Source organism: Protopterus annectens, chromosome 2.part1, assembly GCF_019279795.1.
Source record: "Protopterus annectens isolate FY-2018-M chromosome 2.part1, PAN1.0, whole genome shotgun sequence".
Lineage (NCBI taxonomy): Eukaryota > Metazoa > Chordata > Ceratodontiformes > Protopteridae > Protopterus > Protopterus annectens.
Window position 1 is genome coordinate 1,665,862,266 of NC_056729.1, and position 6,000 is coordinate 1,665,868,265.

The 6,000-nt window shown below is 44.2% G+C and overlaps 1 protein-coding gene across 3 annotated transcripts in view; it reads right to left on the minus strand.

The window, feature by feature from the left end:
- Positions 1-6,000, minus strand: part of PLEKHN1 (pleckstrin homology domain containing N1) — a 186,306-nt gene that overhangs the window by 116,976 nt on the left and 63,330 nt on the right. The gene's annotated exons all lie outside the window — the stretch shown is intronic.

Below are 6,000 nucleotides of genomic sequence, written 5' to 3' on the forward strand. Positions count from 1 at the left end.
CACAACACACACACACTCATATGCAGAGGTCCTCAATAAAAACATACCCAAACAAAAGAGACCTCAGAGGCAAAAACACACAAAAACTCCACTGCCCACCACACCACACATAGTACACACACACCTGTGTCTCACAGCTGCTAAGGCCGTAACATAAACCCAACCTATCAGTCATAGGAGACTCCATTGTGACACACATAGATGTGCCCCTCACTAGGCTGGATAAGGAGAAAGTCACAGTTCATTGTTTGCCAGGTGCCAGAATCCGCTACATCACCCATGCACTCAAGTCTGTCAACAACAGGTACTGTTATGACTCTGTCATAGACCATGTCGGTGTGAATGACTTGAGATGTGCCTACCTGGACTATATGAAGAAGGGCATGATCTAACTTGCTGAATATGTGTCCCAGGCAGGTATGTTCCTAGCCTTAAGCAGCATTCTACCATCACCCAGAATGTTGCCTCAGTACAAACAGAAAATTATTGACTTTAACAATTGGATTAGTTTCTAGTGTCATTCCAAGGGGATCCAGTACCTGACAGCGTGGAAAGACATGATTGACAGACCATGATGCTTTGCTAAAGATGGCCTGCATCTGTCTCCCTTCGGCTTCAGGCTTCTAAAAAAGGTTCTTGCCTCTCCATAGTGCCTTTTCTAGACAATGCCATAAGATCAAAACTACCAACATGAAAATTTCATCAAAATGCAAATTAAATGTCATGCTGCTAAACTCTAGGAGTCTCAACATGAAACTGCACTCATTGCATTCTTAACACTGAGAGATGCTGATATTTCTGCAGTCACAGAAACCTGGTTTGAAGCTGTGGACAGCACCCCAGCCATACCAGGTTACTCATCCCATCACACATTCAGACACCAAACCATGGGCAGCAAAGCAAAACGAGGTGAAGTTGCAATATATATTAAAGACATACACACCTCCAGGCAGGTCAAACAGTATGATGCAGAGGAGACACTCCAGATACAGTTAACCATTGACAAGATCCCTATTCAAATCATAGCTAGCTACAGGCCCCCAGGTTTGACTCAAGATGCCCACTCTACCTATCTGAACCTCTTTGAATCTATCAAGATTCAACCCTTTACCCTGATCCTGTGTGACTTTAACTACCCAACTATAGATTGGAGGAACTACTCATGCCAAAACACAAATGCCCAGAGATTCCTTGATTTTGTCAATGCAAATGCCTTTGACCTGCTGCGTGACACTCCCACAAGAAGTGATAACATCTTGGACTTGGTATTAACCAATATGAGTAACCACTGCAGCATTCCTACAGTGTCATCCTTCATTGTAAGATCCAACCACAAAGTGGTCACTTTCAAAGTCAATATCTCCCCGACCCCATCCCAGCTAGTGTCAAACAAAAAAACTTCTCCAAAGATGATTACAACATCATGATGGATGGTATAAACAGTTTCACATCCCCCCCTTCATAGGAACTGGCACATATGTCCAAACCTACACCAAAGTACTATACAAGCATTTATATAGCTGCATGGAATCAGGAATACATGACAGGACAAAATTATCCTCCTCAAGGAAGAGTAAACCTGTCTGGTAGACATCTGCAATAAATAAACTCTATAATAAAAGGGAAAAAAATGCTGTCCAGGACCAAGAAGGAGCAGGTGCCTAATTGGAAGCAACCTCACCTTAGCCTGGACAACCAAATAAGAGGACTAGTGAAATCCTCCAAAGCAAACTTCGAGTCCAAACTGGCCACATCTACTAAAGGCCTTCTTCACATATGTCTGCAATCTCAAAGGACGCACTCAGATCTGCTCAGAACTGGTTGTCAAGGACACCACATATGCAAATGCCATAAATATAGCCTACCTGTTGCCAGACAGGTTCAATGAAAACTTCACCACTCTGCCCGCCCATCAGTAAATCAGGACATCCCCAGCGCCTGCCTTTCTCCCCTTATCTCTAAGGAGCAAGTCATCACTGCCTCTGAAAGGCAAAAAGTACAGCCTCCATGGGACCCGTTAACATCCCACTTTGCATCCTACATGAACCCAGGTAGGACCTTGCAGCAGCATTAGGCACCCTGTTCAACCAAAGCTTGAGTACTGGCTTCATCCCAGCCGAGTGGAAGACAGGCACTGTCATCCCTTTGCACAAAAGTGGAGCATTCACTAATCCAGGAAGTTATAGACCCATCAGCCTAACTAGCCTGATCTGCAAGACCATGGAAAGGATTACCATGGACCTCATTAACAAGGACATTGGAAACCTCCAAACACTCGATCCCACACAGTTTGGTTTTGTCAAGGGGAAATCATGCCTTTTAAATTTGGTCGACTTCTTTGAAGCAGTCATGAAAGCCATGGATGAGGGCAAGATTGTGCACACTGCCTACTTGGACCTGGCCAAAGCCTTCAATACTATTCTCCCCTTGGGTATAATAGATAAAACTCTCTCAACTAGGCATCAATCTATATGTCACCAGATGGGTAGCAAACTGGCTCACTGATAGAACCCACCTAGTCAAAATAGGGGAAGCCACCTCAAGCAGTAGACCTGTAATGAGTGGTATACCCCAGGGATTCATCTTGGGGCCTCTGTTGTTTGGGACATACTTTTCTGTGGTGCAGGCCAAAACCAGTGGGCTGTGGCTGACCAAGTCTGCAGATGAATGCAAGCTGGGTGCTGTCATCAACTCCCCTAGTGATGTGGACATCCTTCAAGAGGGTCTCACCCAAACAAATAACTGGTGCCAGAACCATGGCCTCAAAATGAATGCCAAAAAATGCATCATCATCCCCTTTGGGGAGAGTGATGTCCCCACAGATTATCACATTAATAACAAAGCCTTAAGCACGCAATCAGCTGTGAGGGACTTGGGCACCCAGGTTGATAGCAAACTGATTTTTGACCACCATATTGCCTCCGTTGTATGGAAAGCTTTCTACAAGGCCCACCTCATTAGTAAGAGTATCTCATCCAGAATCAGGGAGGTCATAACATCCCTGTATTCTTACCTTGTAAGACCCATTATTGAGTACAATGTCCCTTTCAACATGTACCTCACAAAGCACATGCAGCAGCTGGAGAGACCACAGAGGTTCCTCACCAGGAGAATCCAGGGCCACAAACATCTACCCTACACAGATAGGCTAAAAGACCCATCCCTCTACTCAGTCTCATACAGACTCCTCAGAGGTGACCTCTGTCTGGCATACAAAGCAATCTCAGACCCCACCTTGATGGGACTGCTGCATATCTGCAAGTCAAGCTCTACTTGAGTAACACACACGTGACCTCAACCTGGTCTGTGACATCAATAGGACTTGTTGGCAGGACAGATTTGTGTGCTAAAGACTCCCTCTCCACGTCAAGCAGAGTGCCTCATTAACCCTTTTTAAGCACAACCTGAATAACTGTATGGAAACAGAAAATACACCACTGGGATTCCACCTGTGTCTCTGCTGGACAGGGGCATTGAGTGCTGACTTGTTGGAACATGGGCTAAATTCTTGGCTAGGCTTATAAGGGCCCCAGGGCCAATAGCCTAGTAAGTTCCTATGATTCCAATGATCCAAAAAGAAATAGTGTTTGAAATCCAAGTAGAAATAGTTTGCTTGGAAACAGCTAATCCTAAAGACCTAGGATGAAAGGAGACAAATAATTGGTCAGATTTTCTGATAGCTTTTGTTTTATCCATATTAAATCTGAGTTGTCTATGCATGTCCAAAGTATACAGCACCCTCTCACCGTCAGACTGCAGAGAGGGGAAAAAAGCAGGCAAATTAATAGACTGATTAAGTGACAACTCATTAACCACCTTAGGCATAAAAGAAGAATTAGTACACAAGGACAGTCTGTCCTCATGGAATATCAAAAAAGGCGGACAAGCCATAAAGGCTTGCAACTCAGACAGCCATCTGCAGAAGTAAGAGCTAACAAAAGAACTGTCTTCCAAGAACAATGTTGCAAGGAAGCTGAAACAGCAGGCACAAAAGAAGCCTGAGTCAATTTCTCCAGAACAAACTTAAGATTCCAGAGAGGAGGAACAGGCTTCCTGAGAGGTCTAATATTAGGGATGTCTGTAAGAAATTGCTTAGCCTAAAATCTAGAAACTAAAGGAGGAGTTAAAGGCAGACAAGCATAAAGAGCTGATAAGTGGGCCCTAACAGAAGAATAAGGCAAACAAGCATTGAGCAAATCACACAAATAAGAGAAAAAGAATAGTTGTGTAAAATCTTGCCGTAACCATAGACGTGCTTCTCTTCTACGTTGTAGTATTCATAACCTTTGGGTTAGCCTCCGCCTAGCAACCCAAGCATTCGGCCAATATACAAAAGCTTTAGTCACTGCAAGGTATGTAGGACATCTGACATTGGCCATAGGGAACATGTGCCATAAAAGTGATGTCTGCACATACCTTCCTCAGAACTTCTCTGCCACCAGTCGAACATCAACTCATCCTGCTGTCTCTGCCATCGGAGTCTGCAATTAAAGTTAAGTACCCCATTGGGATCTTTTTTCTTATTATTTTCTTGGTCACTGCATGACGGCTCAGGTTCATGTCATCCAGAAAGGGAAAGTGTAGGCGTGGACGTCATCCCTCATAAGGACGCCCACAACCTGCGTCTATTTTGCCTAGGGCCCAACCTTGACCATAAGGCCTGTGCCATTTGTCAAGCTTTCATCCCAAAGACCCTTCGCAGTCATTTGCATGCCCTTAACATCTACCTGGAGAACCAATGACTCAAACATCTTGCTCTTGCAATGGAAAGGCCATCCGTTCATACAGCTGAGTCACCGAAAAAGAAGGCCAAAGTTTTAAGTGCTGAGACTACTGCTGCACCTCTCCTACCCAATGTTCCCCCTGTGGCTGAGGTTCACCTGGAAAAACATACAGAACTGTAATGGAGGCCACAGAACCAAGCTCGTAAAGCATGTCCATAGAGGTTATGCAGACATTGGGTGCCGATGATGAGGGGGAACCTTGGCTCACTGTGTATATTAAAACTGGTCCTTCCTTTGCTACTGAGGCTTCTGAGACAAGGCCCACCTTAAGCCCTACACCCTCTAGGCCTGTCTCTTCTTTGAAAAAGAAACAGAAAACTAAGCATGTCACTTCCCCTCTTGAGATCATACCTGACTGGCAAGCTTTCTCTCTGTTTAATGCCTTTATGGCCCTTAGGCCTTCCTTGGCTGCTACTGCTATGGCTGCCCCTCCTGTAATTAGCCCTAGGCCCCAGACTGATGAGCCTCCTACATTAGAGGCTGAGGACTGTTCAGATTCCTCTTCTGAGGATTCTCTCTCTGTCTTACACTTCTCAGATGCCTTCCCCTCTAGGTTATGCTTCCCCAGAGGAGGACTCTGCTGAGGGGGACTCCTCTGGGGAGGACATGACCTTTGGAGAAACAGTCTCTCGGATGAGAGAATTTTTTAAATGGGACTCCATGGAAATGACTAAAGTCCAAAAGCGAAATTATGAATTTGCTGTTTTCTGGAATTTTGTTGCAAATCAGTGAGGACTGAATTCACTTAATAATGACAAGTATTTGAGTTTCAGATTTCACATTATTTACAAAATGCATGGTAGGACAGACTATTTTGTTCTTGCAACTTTCTAAGTTTATAAGAGCAATATTTGTCTCTAATTTTGTGGCTTCGTCCCACCATTATTTGTGTCTTTGTCCAGATTTTTTGTGCTAAGGTGACCACTCAGAACAAAACAGATATCAGAGAGTAAATGAATTAACTCAGTATCCCTTTCCGAGTCTTTTGTATTAATCTGTGTACCAGGTAAGCCTGGTGGGCAGGAATGCTTCTTTTTTGGGGGTATCCAAGGAGTAGTGTCTGATTAATTCTGTTATCTAGAGTCACACTGTGTGGTGTAAGAGAATCAAACCCAGGACTATATGCTGCTCATAGCAGTGACCATCTGTGCTGCACAGCTTCTGCCAATTAAAATGAAACATTGAATACACTGTAGCAATGTAAACATCAGTTGCT